Source organism: Papio anubis, chromosome 2 (assembly GCF_008728515.1).
Source record: "Papio anubis isolate 15944 chromosome 2, Panubis1.0, whole genome shotgun sequence".
In the NCBI taxonomy this organism is placed as follows: Eukaryota; Metazoa; Chordata; class Mammalia; order Primates; family Cercopithecidae; genus Papio; species Papio anubis.
Window position 1 is genome coordinate 71,617,604 of NC_044977.1, and position 23,493 is coordinate 71,641,096.

Here is a 23,493-nt window from a genome sequence, read left to right on the forward strand (position 1 = left end):
ACACACACACACACACACACACACACACGCTCTGGTGCTGGGTGCTTGAAGATTTGCCAGCCAGGCCTGGTGCCCTCTAACAGAGGGTCAAAGCACTTCTGCCCCCTGACTTGCCCAGTGTCCCAGTCTCTTGGGCTGACCCTGGCTGATGCTGGGAATTCTTGTTACATACCTGATCCCCCAGCACCTAACATGCTGCTGGATACAAACAAAAACTCAAAATAAAAAAGTACTTGGAATGTTTGGCCATTTGGGCTGGACTTGTGTTTCTGGTTAATATTCTTGTGGGCTTGTCATACATTTTGATATGTAAAGCACTCATCAGTCTGGCGGCTGCTGGTGTCATTGACCGACAGAACTTAGGAAGCATTCTTGGGGCTTTAGTGTGATTAGTAGGAGGAACAACCTCAGGGGAGGGGAAGGAAGGCATTCTCTCAGTAGGAACCACTGTGTGTCACAATTATTCATTTGCATATCAAAGACATAACCTCACATTAGACCACAGACTGGTGAAATCATGTTAGGAAGATAAAGATAACAATAGCAACACTTATCTGGGAATTTTTTTTTTTTTTTTTTTTTTTGTGAGTGCTCACCATATGCCAGGCCCTTTTAAGGGCACTTAACACATTTTAGCACTTGCTCATCTAACAAATAGTATGACTTTCCCTGTTTCCCAGATGAAGAAATTAAGGCAAAGAATTTAGGTTACTTGTTGAAAGTTACACAGCTAGTAAGTGGCATATGCTGCTTTCAGTCTTCAGAGTGGTGGTTCTCAGACTTTGGCAAGCAATAAATTCCCTGGAGAGTTTGTTAAGAAGCACAAGGCTGGGCCCCAACCCCAGCGTCTCTAATCAGGTAGGTCTGGGATGGGCCCTAAGAATTTGTAGTTCCAAGTTCCCAGGTGATGTTGATGTTGATGGTCCAAGGGCCACACTTAGAGAACCAAACTCAGATAGGCTCTAGAGTTTACACCCAACAGATTTTGAGTGCAAAGAATATTCATGGAGAAATTGTGGCACATGTCACTTTGAACTTACACGTTACATTCTTGTCATAGGATCCAATTTTTGTGCCCAGATGTGGGACATTTTCTCTCTCACCTCCAAAACCATGAGCATCTGAATGGTACATGATGAGCATTTTGTGTAGATTTCCCACAGCTGCTGGTGTAGAGGTTGACTTTTCTTCTCCTTATTCCTTCTCAGAGTAATTTGTTACCATGGCTTAAGGAGCCCTATATCTGGTAGCCATCATTTAGTGATTGGCTAAATAAAGTACATACATTGAAACAAAATACTTACAAAGTTATGGGGAAAAATGGTGGTCCTCATAAAATTTATTTTCCCCTTTTTATGGCTGGCCAGTTAGAAAAATTATTTCCCAGCTATCTATGCAGCTAGGATGTTGTATGAGTCCATTCTCATGCTGCTAATAAAGACATACCTGAGACTGGGTAATTTATAAAGGAAAGAAGTTTAATGGGTTCACAGTTCCACATGGCTGGGGAGGCAAATCGTAGTGGAAAATGAATGAAGAACAAAGTCACCTCTTACATGGCAGCAGGCAAGAGAGCGTGTACAGGAGAACTCCCCTTTATAAAACCATCAGATTTCATGAGAATCATTCAATACCACAAGAACAGTATGGGAGAAACTGCCCTTATGATCCCATTATCTAATACCTTGCCCTGCCCTTGACATATGGGGATTATTACAATTCCAGGTGAGATTTGGGTGGGGACGCAGCCAAACCATATCAGGTGGTGATGTGATTAATGTTTCCCTAAATGAAATGGATGCATTTTTCATTTTACTTTCTTCATAAGAAAATTTCTTGCCTTGAATTTCCTTGTTTTTTCCTTTCTGTAAGCTGGAATACAGACAGGATAGCAACCCAGCTTTGATCTTACAGATGATGACAATACCTTAGGGATAGTGAACAACAAGATGGGGGAAAACTGGGTCCCTGAAAGACTGTATGGAGCAGAGCTTCCCTGCCATCCTGAACCTCACATCTCTAAACTATTTTATGGGAAAGAAACAATCTTATTTAAATCAGTGAATTTTCAGATTGTTCTTTGCTACAGCATCTTAGCCTTGGCAATAAATAATACAGATAACATATGATGGTATACATATATTGGTTATCTAAAATTACACCCCCAAACGTAGTAGCTTACAGCAACTAACATTTACTATCTCTTTTGCTGGTCAGGAATTGGGAGCACGTTAGCTGACTGGATCTTGATTGAGGTCTCTCATAATGCTGTAGATAAGATGTTGGTTGGGGCTGCAGTAGTCTGAAAACCTTATTGGAGCTGGAAGATGAATTTCCAAAATGACTCCCTCACATAGTCAATGATAGGAGGCCCCGGTTCCTTGCCTTTCCATAGAGCTACTTAAGTGTCCTTAAAACATGGCAGTTGATCTTGTGAGTGATCTGAGGAAGAGGAAGGAGGAAGCCACAGTGCCTTTTGTGACTTCACCTTGGCAATCACACTGTCACTCCTACTGTATTCTATTGGTGTGATGAGCAGCCCTATTAATGTGCGAGGGGACTGCATAGGTGCATGAATACCAGGAAGAAGTCAGCCAGATGGCTGGGGGCCATCTTGGAAGATTGCCACCAGATGGTATGAAACTAGTTCCAAGGTGAACTCTTAGCTAGGTCGGGAATGGCAGGCACAGGATGTTTAGATTGTTCAGGTTTTATGGATATGTATACATACTTATGCACACATACACATGTATATGCTGAGAGTCTTTCTGAAAGGACACTTACCAAACTGATAGCAGAGAAGGTGAGTTAGGGTACTAGGGTGTGAAGAGTAATGCCTTTTACGATATATCCTTTTGTAGAGTTTGATATGTATATTTGTTTTTAGCTAATGTTTAGTCAAAACATGATTTTTTTTTTCCTTTCCAACTTTTAGGTTCAAGGGGTTACATATGCAGATTTGTTACATGGGTAAATTGCGTGTCACTGGGGTTTGGTGTCATCAGTACCTGGATGGCAAAGGTAGTTTTCCAATCCTTACTCCACTTTCACCCTCCACCCTCAAATAGGCCCCTGTGTCTACTGATCCCTTTTCTGGGTTCATGTATACTCAAAAAACATTACTTTTGTTAAAAAGCCAAACAAAATTAAAAACTAAAACCAAAACAAAATGACAAAAGAAACCGAAACAATTGTCATACAAACTTGAGTCCAACATACAACCTATCCAAAAAAAGCAAGCTTGCATTAGAATTTGATATTGCTTTTGCTTCTTAGACTAATAACTGACTATGAGTTAAACAGTGTTTTTTTCCCTTTGTAAAAAGAAATTTTCCAAAGCAACAGTTTTTATGAATAGTTAATACCTTTTCTGGGATGCACAAAAATTTAGAGGTTTAAGTGGGAAGCTCAGGAAAGTACACAGTGTCATCAATAGCAAATGTATTCAGTAGGCAGAAATAACAAAGAAACATAATGAACTCCATTTTTCTCTTTCAGAAGAACAACTTCTTTTATGTAACCAAAGGCATTTAAAATACTCATTGATATGGCTTGTCTCTTGAAACAAAGCAGTCAATGACCACAGAATTGCAAAGTTGTTTGCAAACAATGAACAAATCCTGTTCCCCGAAATGTTTTACTGAATATCTAGACTGTGTTCTTCAAAAGGCAATGGGAGAATTTTTATGTTAGCTAGAACAATTATTTAACAGAAGTAATAACACTTCTTTGCTCAGGACCCAAAGATTGGAGCAGTGAATGGGGTTTATGTAGATAACTGTCGATAAAATGGGAGGTGGCAAACTGTTTCTCCATTTTTGACCATTCACAGCTGGTCATCCACATTAGTGCATCTCAGATGATGCATGGTGACCAAAGTTTTAAAACTTTCCAATCTATGGTATGACCCGTATGCAACCCATGCCACAGGTGACTCATCGGATGAGTTAGACAACATCCGAACTAGTCTTTTCCTTTTAAACAAGGTGAGTCAATGGAATACATGCTTGGATATTATGGCAATTTCAAATTGCAATGGAAGTTTCTAAAAACTTTCTTTCCATTTTTATGCTTATCCCATCCCAGACCTATTCAGATAGTTCACAAAAGGCATTAGTCACCAGGTCAGACAAATAATACTACAGTAGATTATAGTTAATGGGGAGGAAGTGATTTGGGACAAATAAAGTATGATTGGAGGTGTTTGTTTTCTTTTCTTTTTTTATTTGTGTGTGTGTGTTTTTTTTTTCTTGAGATGAAGTCTTGCTCTGCTGCCCAGGCTGGAGTGCAGTGGTGTGATCCCAGCTAACTACAACCTCTGCCTCCCAGGTTCAAGTGATTCTCCTGTCTCAGCCTCCTGAGTAGCTGGAGCTGTAGGCACCTGCCACCATGCCTGGCTAATTTTTGTACTTTTAGTAGAGACGGGGTTTCACCATGTTGGCCAGGCTGGTCTCAAACTCCTGACCTTAAGTCATCCGCCTGCCTCAGCTTCCTAAAGTTCTGCGATTACAGGCGTGAGCCACCACACCTGGCCCAGTGTTTGTTTCATATGTATTGTTGTGGGTTGAATTGTGTCCCCAAAAAAGATATATAACAATCCTAATCCTTGGTACCTGTGAATACGACTGTATTAGTCCATTGTCAAATTGCTATAAATACCTGAGACCAGGTAATTTATAAAGAAAAAAGGTTTGCTTGGCCCACGGTTCTGCAGGCTGCACAGGAAGCATGGCAGCATTTGCTCAGCTTCTGGAGAGTCTGCAGGAAACATACAATCATGGCAGAAAGTGAAGGAGGAGCCAGCATTTCATATGGCCAGAGCAGGAGGAAGAGAGAGGCAGTAGGTGCTACACACTTTTAAATAACCAGATCTTGTGATAACTCACTCACTATACAGTACCAAGGGAGGCTGGTGCTAAACCATTTATGAGAACTCTGCCCCCATGATCCAATCACCTCCTAGCATGCCCACCTCCAACACTGGGATTACAAGTGAACATGAGATTTGGGTGGGGACACAGATCCAAACCATATCAACCTTATTTGGAAATACGGTCTTTGCAGATGTAAGCAGGCTGAAATGAGATCATATTGGATTAGGGCGGGTCCTAAATCCAACAACTGGTATCTCTATATGGTGAGAAAGAGTTGAAGACCAAAGGAGACGCGGGGAAGAAGCCATTTGAAGACGAAGACAGTGATTGGAGTGATGCAAATTTGCAGCTGCAAATCAAAGGAACACCAAAGATTGCTGGAAACTACAACAGAGCAGAAACAGGCAAGAAGGATCCTCCACTTCTAGAGCCTTCAGAGAGAGATAGCCCTGCCATTATCTTTTTTTTCTTTTAAGATGGGGTCTTGCTCTGTTGCCCAGGCTGGAGTGTGGTGGCGTGATTACAACTCATTGCAACCTCGTCCTCCTGGGCTCAGATGATCTTCCTGCCTCCCCTGAGTAGCTGGGACCACAGGCAGATGCCACGCCATTTGGCTAATCTTTGTATTTTTTGTAGAGATAGGGTTTCTCCATGTACCCCAGGCTGGTCTTGAACTCCTCAGCTCAAGTGATCTGCATGCCTTGGCTTCCCAAAGTGCTGGGATGACAGGTGTGAGCCGCTGCACCTGGCCAACACCTTGATTTTAAACTTCCAGCTTCCAGAACTATAAGAGGCTAGATTTTCATTGTTTTGACAGTTTGTGGTACTTTTTTTTTTAATAGTAGCCCTAGGAAACTATACCAGCAGTGGTGTATTAGTCCATTTTCACACTGCTATAAAGAACTGCCCGAGACTGGGTGATTCGTAAAGAAAGGAGATTTAATTGACTCATAGTTCCACATGGTTGGGGAGGCCTCAGGAAACTTCCAATCATGGCAGAAGGGGAAGCAGGCACATCTTACATGGTGGTAGGTTAGAGAGAGTGGAGTGTGAAGGAGGAACCATCAAACACTTACAAATCAGACTTCGTGAGAACTCACTATCACGAGAACAGCATGGGGGATACCACCCTCATTATCCAATCACCTCCTACCACGCCTCTCCCTCGACATGTGGAGATTATGGGGATTACAATTCAAGATGAGATTTGGGTGGGGACACAGAGCCAAACCATATCAAGTGGATACTGTGGAACAACTATATTAAGAATTAATATGTACTAGGTAATAAATGGTTTTTATGGCTGAATAAGTTTAACTTGAATAAAGTTAAGTATTTTATCTCTATAAAAACTTCTAAGGGCTTTTGACCTAAGATTAGCAGCTATAGCTGACTAAACACTTCCCTTCTTTCCAGAAAGTATGTTGAAGACATTAGGCACATTAATGCAGTTGATTATCACAACAACGCTATGAAGCTAGAGAATATTACTCTCCTCATTTTAGAGATAATAAAACTGAGGCACAGAATGGTGAAATACTTGCACAATGGGCAGATAAAAGTGGAGCCAAGATTCAAAGCTAGACAGTTGAGTCCAGAGCCTGGGCTGTCCTGTTATATAAGGAGCCCTGGGGATCTTTAAGGTTTCCCATCATGATGGTGAATCTATGTTTCGTGTGTGCAGAGAATTCATGGGATGAATGTTCAATGGAAGAGGACTGCTGACCTGTCACTAGCCACACATTCTACTGCTTAGAGTATAATTTCAGGATTCAAGCAGTTTAGGATCCCTGGAAACATTAACTGAAACAATTATTAGTGTCCTCCAGTGGTGGCAGACATATTCAAAGAGCTGAACAAATTATTTTTCTAACTAAATAGTCTCACTTGGAGTCACTTTTTTTTTTTTTTTTCCTGCAGGACTCAGGATTTGAACAGGAAGGCACACATTGGTTAGTGACAAATACAGTCTGACAAAAGCAGAAGAAGAAAAACCCACACCAGCAAGTGGAAAAAGGAGCTAAATCAATGGGCTGTGAGAATTGAAGGAAAGCTGATTCGGGTGTGAAGAAATGGTGTGGTTGTGAGGCATGCCACGTTGCTGAGATGATGAGCTTGTTTAAACAAATGAACAACCCAGAAGAAATCAGGGAGACCTAGACACAGAACCAGTGGGATGCAACTATTGGCAAAGGGAAGGAAAGTGGGAAATACCCAATCGCAAGCATTTAAAAATCCACACATTCAGAGAATGGAGTGGGTGGATGACTGCAGAGGAGTAAACGATGGTGCTTTTGGTGTTAGAAGGTCAAGATCTGTTTTCCCACTCTCAGAAGATGACTCGCTTCTTATTTGATCAAAAATAGTGGAGCCGTCAGAAAACAATTCCCTCCTATTTTCACCACCAAATCAACCACCCACCCGCATCTGTGCCCATTGATTTTCCTTCCCACCTGGCACATGGAATAAATGGCCCCTTCTCATATCTGCCCCTCCACCTATGCTGTGGAGGGTGTTCCCTCTCACCCTCCCTAGGACTTTCCTTCTGTAATCTTCCACTTTTCTTTTTTGTGTCATTGTTTTTTCACTCTTTACAGGATCATAAAAATCAGTTTATAATCATTCTAAAATTATTTCCTTCTCTGAAATGTTTTCCCTCAAAGCTACAGTCTTCAAGCTACAACCCTATATTTCACTCCCCTCCTCCTTTATAGCAAAACTGAAGAATTCCTCGTATTCTATTTTTCCACTTCTTTACTTCCTGTCTATCTGGAAAGCACTCTAATCAGGCTTTTATCCAGACCATTCCACCGAGTTATTCTCTGTGTCTTTGTCATCATTAGAACGACTTTGGGTCACCTAACACTTTTCTAGAACATATCATCTCCAGAGCATTGTGTCTTTAGTTTAACATGCAGTCCTTTGGGAATCCAGATATTTTGCTTGTTTTGGATATTTTATCCTACAAGCTACAGTATTTATTATGTAACATTAGGGCATTCCCCCCCGCCACCCAAATCTGCAATGATTACATTTATGATTTCTCCAATGCCACTGCCTACTTTGTTTTATTTCAAAGAGATTTTTAAAAGACCCGTTTATAACATTGAACTTTTGTAATTGTGAGGGTCATCTCTCCAGAAATAAATGCTCAATCTGTGTATAAAGAAAAGCAAAAAATAAATATAAGAAATCAATTATGTTTAGAAGCCTCTCTCTACAAGTATCTTAAACTAGAATTGACTGAGTATCCTTCAGGTGAGGTCTTTCCTAAATTACATTTGGTTTTTCACAGTAAAGTAATTGAAAAACTTTGTAAAGACTTGTATGTAAGATGATTCCCTATTTTCTGAATGGTGAGCTTTGGAGAAAACACCTTACCTCATATTCAGGCACGTATGTTGTTTAAGGCTACATAAAAACCAGATTGATTGATCTGTCACAGTGGTTGAAGTAAACCTTACCCTGTATACTGACAACAATTTCTCATAGGCCCAAACAACTAAACCACTTTTCTGCAAAGCAACACATCTTGATAAAATCCTGCATTCCCTGTCTCATCTCGTTCATTTTCTATATAAAGCACCTCTTGAACACACAAGTGCCCCACAAAAAAATTGTCAGACCTTTAATTCCAGGTACGAACTTTAGTATTCCATAACTCATGGGCTCATGAAACCCATTTCATATTTATAAGCTATTTTTAGAATATTTGGCCTGTCGCCTCTTTCTGAGGTCGGTTTCCTCATCCAGGACATTCAGGTTGTCATCTCAAATCAGAAACAATAATGAGATTGCCTGGGGGTACGTTTCCTTTAGCACAGGTCTCTGAAGCCCACACATAGTATGTTCTCATTCCAATGGAATTTTTGGATACTTCTGCCGTCTCATTCTGCTACCCCAAAATTTTTCAAGAGTTCAGAAATGGATGACTATAGATTTGAGAAGTGAACATGTAGAGTAGACATGTTCCTGATTAGTAATTTTCATTTTTAAGAAGTTCAACAAATGAAAACCTTTTAGGTGATTTATAAATCTTTCTGTCACTAAAGATAAGATTTAAAAAGAAATGTTTAATTCCTGCTCTTTTTCCAACATCACTCTGCCTTCCACTACTAAAAACGTAAAAAGTACTACCACAAAGAAGAATAAGTAATAAGGTCTACCTATATTCCATGATTTATAGAGTTGGCCCAAGGTCATGTACACAACCATGTGGCATGACTTCAGTTCACCAATACATAGCCTTCTTTCTATGCAACTGGCCTGCTACTTAAATTCTCCCCATAACATCTTTTGGCTTAAAACATTGAAAACCATAGCCATTACTGCAAAACAACAATAGCAACACAAAGAATATCAGCTATTATTTATTGGATATATATTAACTTTTAGGATATATTTAAGTGATCTACCCAAATTATCTCCTTGCAAGTTAGACACTATAATTAACTCAATTTTTCAGATAAGAAAACTGAGGCTTAAAGAAGCTAAGAACTTCCTAGATAAAGCTATTTAAGTTGAGGGCTTGATGAAAATCCATGCTCTTCTCCTCTTTGTATATTACCCCATTCTCAGAGCTAAAATGCACCCAGTAGATTATCTGATCCAACTGCCTCATTTTCAGGATACACAATGGATGCCAAGAGAGGTAGAGTGACTCATTTGAGGTTACACAATAGCTGACTCAAGATCATAGCCTGGATCCTTTTCATTTAAGTCTGATGGTCCAGGTGCAATATGATACTGCATCCAACATAATTAGGATCCTGGAAGACAAGGGACTCATACTGGCTTTCCCTGCCCCCAACTCCCAAGATCAATAGAGGCCTTTTATTGCATCATTAAAATATTGCAAATAGGTCTTAGGAATTATCCGCTATCTTGTTTCTGTAGCTGGACGACTCTTAGATCTTATTCACCAGCCTGCAAAACTGTTCTGTTTTCAGTGACATAGATATCATCCCCAAATTTTCTGATATCCTTTTTAACTATTGTGATTTGTTCAATCAAAGCAGTTGAATTTGAAACAAGATAAATGTTTCCTTCAATGATTAACTCATCTGGCCGGGTGTGGTGGCTCATGCCTGTAATCCCAGCACTTTGGGAGGCTGAGGCGGGTGGATCACGAGGTCAGGAGATCGAGACCATCCTGGTAACATGGTGAAACCCTGTCTCTACTAAAAATAAAAAAAATTGGCCTGGCGTGGTGGTAGGCACCTGTAGTCCCAGCTACTTGGGAGACTGAGGCAGGAGAATGGCGTGAAGCCGGGAGGTGGAGCTTGCAGTGAGCTGAGATCGCACCACTGCACTCCAGCCTGGTCGACAGAGCAAGACTCCATCTCAAAAAAAAAGGATTAACTCTGAGCTTGAGGTACTGAACAAGAAACACTTGGCCTCATCCAGACCCTGCAGATGTATTTTTCACCCAAGAAATTTTGGATTTCAACAAGAGACCCATTCTCCTGAATAACAACATTGATGGGGGAGTGAGTATACAGAGATGTCATCTTTTAACGAATGTCCAGTATAACACCCTTGATCATGTTTTGTACCTGACTACAAATAGTGCAAATGGTAGCCAGTTCCTTTCTATTTCCCCACTATTTGCCAACCTGGAGCTTATTCTTTTGCTTTCTGAGGAGATGGAGTTCTACACTGATGTGATTGAAGTCCCTCTGCAGGGTTTCTCTGAAGTCCTTCATAGTAACTGTGCTTCCCTTCAGAGTGATGTCCATGTTTTCTGGAATGTCCGCAGTCAGATTGCTGAGAATGGTTTTCATTCTTGTAATAGATGCAGCAAAGAGACACATTGGCTTTTGACTCAAAGGAAGCTGACTTGAAAATGTAGTAGAATTGTGTACAGGCACACACTTAGGAGAGAGAGTGGTGAATTCTTAGTTCCAGTTACTTTTCAGCTTCTTTTAGTTCATTCCCATCATGCTAAGTGGGCAACCTTCAGCCTATACAAAGTGCTACCATTGATTTAGTGTCTAACCGTGTAGTTGTTTGGATAAGACTCAGGAGGAAATCCTTTTTGTTCATCTCATCTTCCTGAACTTTGCTCTAACTTCACTCATCACATTTACATGGAAAGTGAGACCAATAGACTAAGATGTATTTAGAGATATTTTGTATGCTGCATTTTCATGTTAGTTATTCAAAGATAAATAGAACATTTTCTCTTTTCAAGCTTCACTTCTCTATCCAATATCTATCATACATCTATCTAACTATCCATCCATTTATCTATTCTCTAATTAAATTTTTACTTCTATAGTGATCAGCTGAAAAGACATACTTATACACCAAACCAAACAGGATAAAATAACTTTTTATCTCATACAGCTAACAGCTGACTCTCTATACACTCTGATTCCAACTATGCTTTTGTTAGGTTTTTGCCAAAACATTTCGCTGAGCCTGATGTAGAATTTTAGAACCACTTCTGAGGTTGACTGCCAAACCTACAAATTAATAAAATTAACAGGGACAGTGACTCCAAGCAGTGGTGGCACAAGAGAGGCAATTGCACAAAGTATGCCAGAGATTTTGATCAACAAAATTCTTCTAACAGATTGCCTGGCTGGAGTTTCAATCCTTATTTGCCATGGTATTAATGCATACTATTTTTCACAGATGAAAAGAAATGATTGTGTTGAAGAATAATTTGCCACCTCTTCTAGTGGAGTTTGATGGAACTGTTCAAAGCCATGTGATCAATGAATTATTTATAGACTACAGTACTAATATCTGGTAGCAGTGCTATTGTTAAGGGTATGTCAAGCTTTCCAATAGATCCTGGCTTTTTTTTTTTTTCCTTCCTGAGCATGGATCCTTTGCCCGCTTAAAATTGTAACAAGTAGAAACTTGGTAGAGAGAATGACATTTTATAACAAAAATCACCAGTGGCTCAGTAGACAGCAAAGAAAATTGCCCTTTCCCCAGTTACATTTAATCTCCAGGGACAAATATTTGGAGGTAAGGGAATTGGAATAAACATACATTCTCTCAACATAAAGCCAAGATTGCTTAGTATCAAGAATAATGATACACTATGTTTTTATGTAAGATTTAAGGCAAGATTAACATATGAATAAAGTTCTGGGCAAGCTAATGGTTTTATCAGCTCACTTTCACACTATCTTTTTCACATTTAAGGGGGCCTTTGTCCTGTCGGAGTCAGACCTACTCCGCAAGTCCTCTCAAGACAGCATTTCCTAACATCCCTCTATCCAAACAGACTAAATTGTCCAACTTAAGGATGGGGAATATGTGGTGCTCCTGGCGGTAACAGACATCACTAATCAACTGCATCACTATTACAGCACTCTGCTGCTGAACCTTCTTGGCCAAATCATACTTAAATTTTGTTAGTTATTTATGCACTGGTAGTCTTGAAGAATGCATTTTACTACCCCCATTTTATAGGAAGGGCAAACAAGTTTTCAAAAGTTACATAGCTAGGACTGGAAGCAGGGTCTAAATTCTACTTTAAAACAGTATAACAACTGTTCCAGGCATCGTGGGGATAGTGGTAGAAAAACAAAATGCTACCTAGCTTTCAATTAAGTCACAAGACCACTACTAAATATACATATATATAAAATCATATTTTATATATAAATTATATAATTATATATGTTGTATTACATATACTATATACTATATAATATAATATATAATTATATTATATATAATATATGCTATATATAATATAATATATAATTACATTACATAAGGTTCTTCAGGACTAAATAGAATTTGGACACAGAATCCATGCCTTGGGAATTTGATTTTTGAAAAAGTAGCCACTGTACATTAGAATGAATTGGATTTCACTCACTGCTCCCTAAATCCCAGTAAGCCTACCATAATCTAAGTTACGAAACATCTACCTGGAATATTGCAATAGCATTCTAATTCAGGGGTCTATGACCTGGGTCCATGCATAAATTCAGGGGGTCCTTTGAACTTGGCTGAAAAAAACACTTCATTTTCACTAGCTTTTAACTGCAATTGAGCATTTTCTCCAAATATGTCTACCTGTAGCAAACCACAGAGCTATAAGTAGAATCTGTGACTTGTTACCAATAAAAATCATTAAAAAAATTATACATTGGCCGGGCGCGGTGGCTCACGCCTGTAATCCCAGGACTTTGGGAGGCCGAGATGGGCAGATCACGAGGTCAGGAGATCGAGACCATCCTGGCTAACACTGTGAAACCCCGTCTCTACTAAAAAATACAAAAAATTAGCCAGGCGCGGTGGCGGGCGCCTGTAGTCCCAGCTACTCGGGAGGCTGAGGCAGGAGAATGGTGTAAACCCGGGAGGCGGAGCTTGCAGTGAGTGGAGATCGCGCCACTGCACTCCAGCCTGGTGACAGAGTGAAAAAAAATTATACATTACAGATATTGTAATGTATAATTACATTACAATAAAAAAATTATACATTACAGATATTGAAAATATCTTGAAACATAATTGTGCTCATGATGTTTTAGAAATTATGGTGGATTTACCACTAGATTCTGTAATTTAATAAATTCATGAAGAGACATATATTTTCCTAAATGGCAGTTTTCTTTCAACATTTTGCTAACTGCATTTTGTATAACCGTTTCCTTCACAATCTTGTGTATTTTTTCTACACTTGAAAACATTTTCCTGAGGAGGGGTTAGATGACAAAGGAACACAAAAAATTTAAATGCTTGTTCTTACTTTTTCCCTTGCTTTCACCTGTACTCACCATGGTGTGTCCTGCATGCAACATCTCAGTGATTCTTGACAAAGATGAGTTTTATCACGTCTCTCTCCTGCTTTTGCCCTCCAATGGTTCTAGTGAAATCTAGAGTCCTTGCCATAAGGACCTATGCAAACTGCCCCCACCTTCCCCATGTTCTCAGATCCCATCTGCCAAATCTCCCCGTCACTAATCACTTCATGTGGGACCCCCACACTGAACTCTTTGCCCTTGCCTTGTATTTGCTCTTCCCTCTGGCTGAAAACCTTGTTCCTGGTTATCCTCATGGTTCTCTCCCGACTTCCTTCAGGTCTCTGCTTAAGTGTCACTTTATCAAAGGGACCTTCTTTATTGTCTCAGTCCATTTAGTGTTGCTATAAAGGAATACCTAAGGCTTGGTAATTTACAAAGAAAAGAGGTTTATTTGGGTCATGGTTCTGCAGGCTGTACAAGAAGCATTGCACTAGCATCAGCTCCTGGTGGGAGTTTCAGAGAAAGGGGAGCCACCGTGTGCAGAGATCACAGGGCGAGAGAGGAGGCAAGAGAGCAAGCAGGGAGGCTCCAGGCTCTTTTTAACCCTTTTCCTGTTTAGAAAAAAATATATATATATGCAGCTCATTGCCAGCACTCATTTAATTTTACATAAACACACTCTTTGAGGCTGAAGTAAATCTGACTGATTTTCAATGTGAAAATAAAATACAGAAACTGTTCTTGGAGTTATGTGTAATAACTAATATCGGGATCATCTGAATCATCAGAATTGTCTATTTCAGAAACATTGGATTCATGCAATGAATTTTCAACCAACAACTGTTCAAGAATGATGTTAACATCATTGGCATGCTATGTTTTCTAGGATTTGACATTTTCAGCCATTGAGAATTACTATATTTTGTAAATGGAAGTACTACTACTGAAAACAGAATGCTATAAATAGAATGGTGTCTTTTGTTTCTAAAGTCTATTTACTAAAGTGACGTGAACATAATAACAAATGTGAAATATTTTGTGGCAAAGTTACTTTGGAGTAAATGCGGCAGCCACAAGCACTACCTGCAAGTATTCTCAGGGCAAACGGGCAAAACGTTCACAACCAGCTCTTGCAAGAACTAACAGAGTGAGAACTCACTCATCCCCTCCCTACCCCACCAAGGAGGATATTCATCTCTTCATGAGGGCTTCACCCCATGACCCAAACACCTCCCGTTAAGCCCCTCTTCCGATATTGGGGATCAAATTTCAACATTAGGTTTGGAGAGTCAAATATCCAAACCATTGCATTTATCTTATTTAAAATGTTACTGCCAACCTCAACACTCTTTTTCCTAAACTTGCCTAATTTTCCTCATTGCTCTTATCACCATGAATATATTGTATACTGGTGGTCACCTCACTGGACACTGGAGACTCAATTTTGTGTTAAAATAATGAACAGGTAAATAGTGTGCAGGAAAATGAACAGATAAGCAATGTACACGTAAGACATGGCCACGAGATGCCCATGGGTCAAGCCAAAGATTATTCAAGGCTACTGATTATTTCTCCGGAGTCCCCTTCTGTCAGGGGAAAAGTTAAGGTGATTGGTATGGTTTGAGGCCAGGTGATTTTACTTTAGTCTTCAGTAAGGGGAACTCTGGGAGATCTGAGCAAAATCAGCATGTGGCCTGCAAGAAAGAGGTTATTGAACTGGAGCTAGCTATATGGCCTCTCAAAGGCCTGTGTTTCCCAACTATAAAATGGAGTTAATAATGCTACCTACTCCTCAGGGCAGTAGAAGGGTGAAATGAGATAAAGCAGGTAAGAAGTTTAGCCCAGTACCTGGCATGTGGTAAGTGCCCAGTAAATGTTAGTTGTCACTTTATTATTGTTTTCATTATAGAAACGAATCATCTAGTTATACTGCTGTAAACTTTAGACTGAGGCCTCCTTGCCTAGGAGACCTCAAAATGCTTCACAGGGGTTGTGAGGCCCCCAAAAGTAAATACCAAGTACTTTTTGTCTGAGCGTATCTAGATTTTTCTGGAAAAGAGAATCTGAAGAACTCCTCCCGATGTGTCTGCTCCTCAACACCAGAGTGATCCAGCATCAGGGTGAAGACATAGAATGTGAAGAATGGCCGAGGCGGGCGGATCATGAGGTCAGGAGATCGAGGCCATCCTGGCGAACACGGTGAAACCCCGTCTCTACTAAAAATACAAAAAAATTAGCTGGGTGTGGTGGCGGGCGCCTGTAGTCCCAGCTTCTCGGGAGGCTGAGGCAGGAGAATGGCATGAACCCGGGAGGCAGCGGAGCTTGCAGTGAGTGGAGATTGCGCCACTGCACTCCAGCCTGAGCGACAGAGTGAGACTCCATCTCAAAAAAAAAAAAATAAAAATAAAAAAGAATGTGAAGAACGGCATAGTGAGCTGTGAAGAATGGATGGCATGGTGAGCAATGCGCAAAGGTGCTGGCTCAGCAAAACTGTTAAGCCTCAATTTAACCAAAAGTCTAGGGGAAAGTATTTGTTTTCAATGGAGCAAACACACTGTAGAATAGAACGTTAAATATTCATGGACTTGAGAGAGAAAACACTAGAGTTAAAGGAAATTTCCTACCACGGAGACTTAGGATGATGATCTCATATTCCCAGAGAGTACAGGATCACTCACATCTGCTAATGGGTGGTGGTGATAGGTACAAGATAGTATAAAAGTTTGAGAAACAATAGTGATGTTTAAATTAGTGTGCATCAAAATTCTCTTGAGAGGTGTATTAAGATGTGTGTTAAGATGTGTGCCAGAGATTCTGACTCAGGGGGTGAGCAGTAGATCGAAAAACCTGCATGTATAAGAAGCACCCTGTATTAGTCCATTTTCATGATACTGATAAAGACATGCTTGAGACTGAGTAATTTATAAAGGAAAAGGTTTAATGGACTCACAGTTCCACGTGCCTGGAGAGGCCTCACAATCATGGCAGAAGGCAAGAGGCACTTTTTTTTTTTTGAGATGGAGTCTCCCTCTGTTGCCCAGGCTGGAGTGCAGTGGTGTGATCTCGTCTCACTGCTAGCTCTGCCTCCTGGGTTGACGCCATTCTCCTGCCTCAGCCTCCTGAGTAGCTGGGACTACAGGGGCCTGCCACCATGCCCAGCTAATTTTTTTTTTTTTTGTATTTTTAGTAGAGACGGGGTTTCACCGTGTTAGCCAGGATGGTCTCAATCTCTTGACCTTGTAATCCACCAGCCTTGGCCTCCCAAAGTGCTGGGATTACAGGCGTGAGCCACTGTACCCAGCCAAGGCACATCTTATGTGGCAGCAGATAAGAAAGAATGAGGGCCAAGTGAAAGAGGTTTCCCCTTATAAAACCATCAGCTCTCATGAGACTTATTCACTACCATGAGAACAGTATGAGAGAAACTACCCCATGATTCAATTATCTCCCACCAGGTCCCTCCAACAACATGTGGGAATTATTGGAGTTACAAAAAAAGATGAGATTTGGGTGGGAACACAGCCAAACCATATCACACTCTAAGTAATTCCAATACAGGTGGTCCAAGGCCCATTCTAAAAAAGATGAGTCAAAAGGAAAGAGGTTAGAAAACAGTCCTCTCAGCAACTTTCAGCTCAGCTCACCAGGATCAAAGAGCATAGCATTCAGGGCCAATGCTTTAGGAGAGATGTATTTGCATGGTGTATCTTTTGTATCTAAAGTGTTGGAGACCTGTGCAGTGATGGGAGGCTAATTGAGGCTTAGACATCCTTACCATTTCCTCTTTGGGAATTTGGCTCATATCCACTGAACTTCCTGTGTTTCATCCATAATCCTTTTATCTTAGAACACTTGTTTCTATGTCCAGAAATCCCCAGGTAAGTTCTGAGTTGTCTTCTGAAATCCTAGATTTGGAAGGAAGACCTAGTGAGAAAATGCTACCAAAGAAACAAAACAAAGTGTGGTAGATTATTATTCAGCAAAAAGTCACTTGCTTTCACTCCTCCCTGACCTCCATAGGAGTAGTGTACATCCCAGCTTCATGGGAACTGGGCTTATCCTGGTGATAGGCTTTGGCTAATGGAAGGTAAGTAGAAGGGACAGTGTCTGGATTCCAAGCTTATGTTGTATGATCTTCATATGTTTCTATTCATCCCTCTGTGTATTGGTTTTCTGTGGTTGCTGTAACAAATTACTGTAAACTTGATGGTATAAAATAACTGAAATTCTTTCACTGTTCTGGAGGCCAGAAGTCCAAAATCAAGAGGTCAACAAAGCTGTTCGCCCTGCAGTGTGTTCCTTGGCTTGTATTTGCCTAATTCTAATCTCTGTCTTTATCTTTCCACAACCTCCTTGTACCATCTTCTCTTCTGTATCTTATAAGAACACTTACTTGGTCATTGGATATAGGACCCATATAGATTGCAAGTGATTATCTCATCTTAAGATCCTGGACCTAATTACAGTTACAAAGACAGTGTCTTAGTTAGCTTGGGCTGCTATAATGAAATACCATAGACTTGGTGACTTAAACAATAGATATTTACTTTTCACACTTCCGGGGGCTGAAAAGTTCAAGATCAAGGTGCCAGCAGATGCCATGTCTGGTGAAGACCCTCTTCCTGGTTTGCAGATGGCCACCTTCTTGCCATGGCCTCACATAGTGAAGACAGAGAGAGAGAGAGAAAGAGAGAGAGCTCATGTCTCTCTCTCTTCTTAAAAGGGCACCAATACCATCATTGAAACTCCACCCTCATCTAAACCTAATTACCTCCCAAAGGCCTTACCTCCAAATACTACCATATTGAGGGTTAGGGCTTAAACATATGAATTTGGGGGAAAACAAACATTCAACCTATAGAAGACTTTTTTCCTAAATAAGATCACATTTACAGGTTCAAAAGGTGTATTAGTCTATATTCACACTATTGATAAAGACATACCCAAGACTGGGTAATTTACAAAGAAAAGAGGGTTAATTGTCTCATGGTTCCACATATCTGGGAAGGCCTCACAATCATGATGGAAGGCAAGGAAGAGCAAGTCACATTTTACATGGTGGCAGCAAAGAGAGAGCTTGTGCAGGGGAACTCCTTTTTATAAAACCATCAGATTTCATGAGACTTATTCACTATCACAAGAATAGCACAGGAAAGACCCACCCCTGTGATTCAGTTACCTCCCACCAGGTCCCTCCTACCACACTTGGAAATTGTGGGAGCTAAAATTCAAGATGAGATTTGGGTGGGGACACAGCCAAACCATATCAAGGGGTTTGAACACGGACATATCATTTTGTAGGGTGTGGGGACATCATTCAACTCACTATACTGGGAGTGTCTAATGTCTACAGTGAGAGGAACATGCTCCAGTTCTTCAGTCTGGGCCTCAGTAGATTTGAGCACAACCCACAGCCTGAAGCAGAGACACCTGCTCAACTGCCCAACTTGAACAGAGATAATTGCTGATTACTGTGTGCTTCTGAGACTTAGTGATAGCTTGCTGTACAGCAAAAGGTGACTAATACCCAAGGGATGAAGAGCATGCCCACTTAGTCCCCTCTTGGCAAAAGGGAATTTTGTCACAGACACAATAACAGTAAGAAGTGACTTTGTGTTATGGAAGTTATTAGGGGAGGCTGGTTTTGGTTTCTTTCACCAGATAATTTACCCCCAAATTGGCCTGAGAACATTCATTCTGCTTCAGGATTCACATATAGTGATGTAATTGCCAACTTGGAGAGAGTGGGGAAGGGAAGTGGAAACGATTTTAGCATTCCTGACTTGCATGCTCCTCAATAAAGCAACCCATGGTTGCAAATGATCATAAGACTCCTTTGGATAATTTGCATTTCTCTTTACAGACAGAACTTGGCTTTTTTTCTGAGGAAATACATTTTGATACAAAACACTTTAACCGGCATATATATACTAGCCTTGGTTCAGCCATAAGAAAGAAATTATTAGTCAGATTAGGGAAAGTAATGGATGAGCCTGTGAAAAATGGGTTTGGCACCAAGCAAACAGAAGGCAATATATGGGAATGGTTGAGGTATTCAGCAGTGGAATAAAATTACAGCCTCACTCACTCACAACCTGTGGTCCTTGCCCATGCACTGAATTAAATAAGACATTGAACTCATTTTCACAGCAACCTGTATAAATAGCTGCAGCAGATTCCATGAACTGAAAGAAGCAGCCAAATTTTGTTTAACTTTGTGTCCCCAATTCCTGGCATCAAGCCTGATGCTAACTATATGCTCAATAAGTGTTTGTTACATTGAACACATGGGAGCAAGAGTGATTCTCTTAAAATTAAGACAGACCATGTAATTCCTCCACTGAAACCTTTTAGTGGTTCACATCTCATCCAGACACAAACTCAAAGTCTTTTTGATGCCTGTCAGAACTTTGCATGGTATGATCCTGAGCTCCACTCTGACCTCATCTGTCCACTACTGTTCTACAACACACCAATTCTTCCCCAGTCACTTCATCGTCCTCTCCTTGTTTGTAAAACTCACCAAGCATTCTCTAGCTTCAGGAACTTTGCACTTCCTAACTTCTCTGCCTGGATTGCTCTCTCCCTACATATCTGCATGTCTTTTCGGTCTTTGCTCACACCATTTCCTTCTCCATTTGGCCTCCCATGACCATCATATATAAAATTGCAATTCCCAGCCTCACTCCCCAACACTTCCTGCTTCCAATCACTGCTTTATTTAGTCATTTATTCCTACTTCAATTTAACAATGAATATTGATATATTTATCTGTCTCTCTAGCTAGACTATAAACTCTTCCAAAGGAAGAGTGTGTATATATATATATAAAAGCTATCTATCTATCTTAAAACAGTGCCTGGCACAGAGTAGTCACACAGTAAAGATTTGTTAAATGAGTGAAAAAATGGCCGTTTGTGCCATGCATTGAGTGATTCCATGAATTAAAAAAATGCATTTTGGTAATGAATGCTGTTGTTGCATCTTAGTACCAGAACTGTCTCTTTAAAATTTACCTGAAAGGGCCCTTGTTTCTGCTGCTCTGTCTTCTGACCACACTGAGGCTTCCTGAGGTTTCCTTACATGCCCTGTCTGGCATGCCATGCCTCCTGTTTCTAGGCCATAACACTTAAAATCCACTCTCTTATAAACTTTAGGAGAAGAGCCAAGATGGCCAACTATATGCAGGCAGGAAGAACATCTCCCACAAAAAGACCAGATAGAGAAGACTGGCACACTCTGAGCAGACCTTCGGAAGGAAGGCAGTGAGAATAGACGGAGGGAGGACGCAAATCGTGAGTTGCAGGGGGAGTAAGGTAGGAACCCTACACAGGGCTGCTGAGCACCAGGACTTATTCTTGGCTGTCAGTGGCTCCTGGGGAAGGACTGAATTAAATGGGCAAAGAGTGGCATACTCTCACCATGGACCTTCAGAATCCTAGCTGCAGGAGACTCTATGACCCCCATGAACATTTGAGCTGACAGGGACAGCTGCTTGGAGAGGTGGCAAGCACAGAACTCTAGCCTGTGTGGAGCCCAGAAGGTTTGGCATGGGAATGGCTACAGTGGAGCATGGCCAGGGATGTTCATACCCCAAGGCTTGCCATGCTCCTATAGGTGGCTTTGGCTTTTGTTGACTCTTGGACCTAGACAAGGCAGGGTGGTCTTGCCTGTGGGACAGGACCAGTCTGATCTGAGCAGCCCCCTGTTTGTAGGCGTCTCCTGTGGTCCCTTCCTGGCTGTATCTGCTTGCAGCACAGCCTTGGATGCACTTTCTGGCAGCCACCACCATAGATTCTTTGCTGGTTGTCCCCGTCTAACTGTCAGAGAGTTTCAGTACATGGGTCCCAGAGGATGTGCACTTGCCCACAGCCTCCTCCCACTGCTTTGATAGCACGTGTGGACCTTACCACGCTATTGCCACCAGTGCACATGTGAACTTTGCCACTGCTGCTCTGCCCCTGCCAGTGCAGGTATACAGTATATGTGTGCATATGGATGCCACCACCCCGCATCTTCTGGTGTGTGCACACCCTCCCACACTACTGTAACCACCAGCATATGCACACAGACACCACCACATCAATGCTACTGGAGTGAGCACATGCATGTGGTCTCTACCACCTCACTACTGCCGGCATACATGCACATGAGCATGGACCCTGCTGCTACCACCCCAATGAAGTGCTTTTGCCAGCATCCCATCAGATCATTGTTGCCAGTGGAGTGGAAACACCTCAACCCCTACAACATAGCAGGTGCTTAACCTCAAGGGGCCAGAGAATAAAGCTGTAGGCTTGGTCCCAGCCCTCCAGGGTTAGAGCACGCAGCCTAGGAGTGCTGAGCTGAGTCTTGGCCCCCAGAAATAATCCAGGAACAAAGTCAGTCAGCTGGGTTGACTCCTCAAGGGCACTGAAGAATATAAAAGCAAAAAACGCCATCCAAAGGACAGCAACATCAAATATTAAAGGAACATCAACCCACACAGATGAGAAAGAACCAGCTCAAGAACTCTGGCAACTCAAAAAGCCAGAGTGTCTGACCTCCAAACAATCACACTAGCTCTTCAGCAATGGTTCTTAACCAGGCTGAAATGGCTGAAATGACAGACATAGAATTCAGTATCTGGATAGTAACAAAGATCATTGAGATTCAGGAGAACGTTGAAACCCAATCCAAGGTATCTAAGGAATCCAATAAAATGATACAAGAGCTCAACAAAACTGATTTGATAGAGCTAAATAACTCACTATAAGAATTTCACAATACAGTCAGACACTGGATCACCTAGATTCATAAAACAAGTTCTTACATACCTATGAGGTGACTTAGATAACCACACAATAATAGTGGGAGACTTCAACATTGCAGTGACAGTATTAGACAGATCATGGAAGCAGAAAACTAATAAATATATTTGGGACTTACACTCGACACTTGACCAAATGGGTGTAAAAGACATCTATACAATATATGTTCTTCTCTTCTGCATGTGGCATGCATTGTAAAATCAACCAGACATTCACCCATAAAACAATTCTCAACAAATTAAAAAATACCCTAAATCATAAGAAACACGTTCTTGGACCACAGCAAAATAAAAACAGAAATTAATACTAAGATGATCTCTCAAAACCATACAATTACATGGAAATTAAACCGTCTGCTCCTGAATGACTTTTGTGTAAACAATGAAATTGGGGGGAAATCAAGAAATTATTTGAAACTAATGAGAACAAAGCTATAATATACCAGAATCTCTGAGACACATGTAAACCAATCTCAAGAGGAAAGTTTATAGCATTAAATGCTCACATCGAAAATTAGAAAGATCTCAAATTAACAACCTAATAGCACACCTAGAAGAACTGGAAAAACAAGAGCAAACCAACCCCAAAGACAGCAGAAGAAAAGAAATAAGCAAAATCAAACCTGAACTGAATGAAATTGAGATGCCAAAAAATGACACCAATGACCAATGAAACCAAGAGTTTGTTTTTTGAAAGAAGAGGACTAATAGGCTGCTAGCTAGACTAATGAAGAAAAGAGAGAAGATCCAAATAAACACAATTAGAAATGACAAAGGGAACATTACTACTGACCTCATAGAAATAAAAAAACTACTAAGAGACTACTACAAACACCTCTATGCCGACAAACTAGAAAACCTACAAGAGATGGGCAAATTCCTGGAAACATACAACCTCCCAAGATTGAATCAGGAAGAAATTGAAAAGCCGAAGAGATCAATAATGAGTTCTGAAATTGAATCAGTAATAAAAAGCCTACCAACCAGGAAAAGCCCTGGACCAGAGAGATTCACCGCTGAATTATACCAGATGTATGAAGAAGAGCTGGTACAAATCCTATTAAAACTATTCCAACAAATTGAGAAAGAGGAA

The 23,493-nt window shown here is 40.8% G+C and overlaps 1 pseudogene; it reads right to left on the bottom strand.

The window, feature by feature from the left end:
* Positions 1-5,629: 5,629 nt before the first annotated feature.
* Positions 5,630-13,032, bottom strand: LOC101018641 (annotated as a pseudogene).
* Between the last annotated feature and the right edge of the window lie 10,461 nt (positions 13,033-23,493).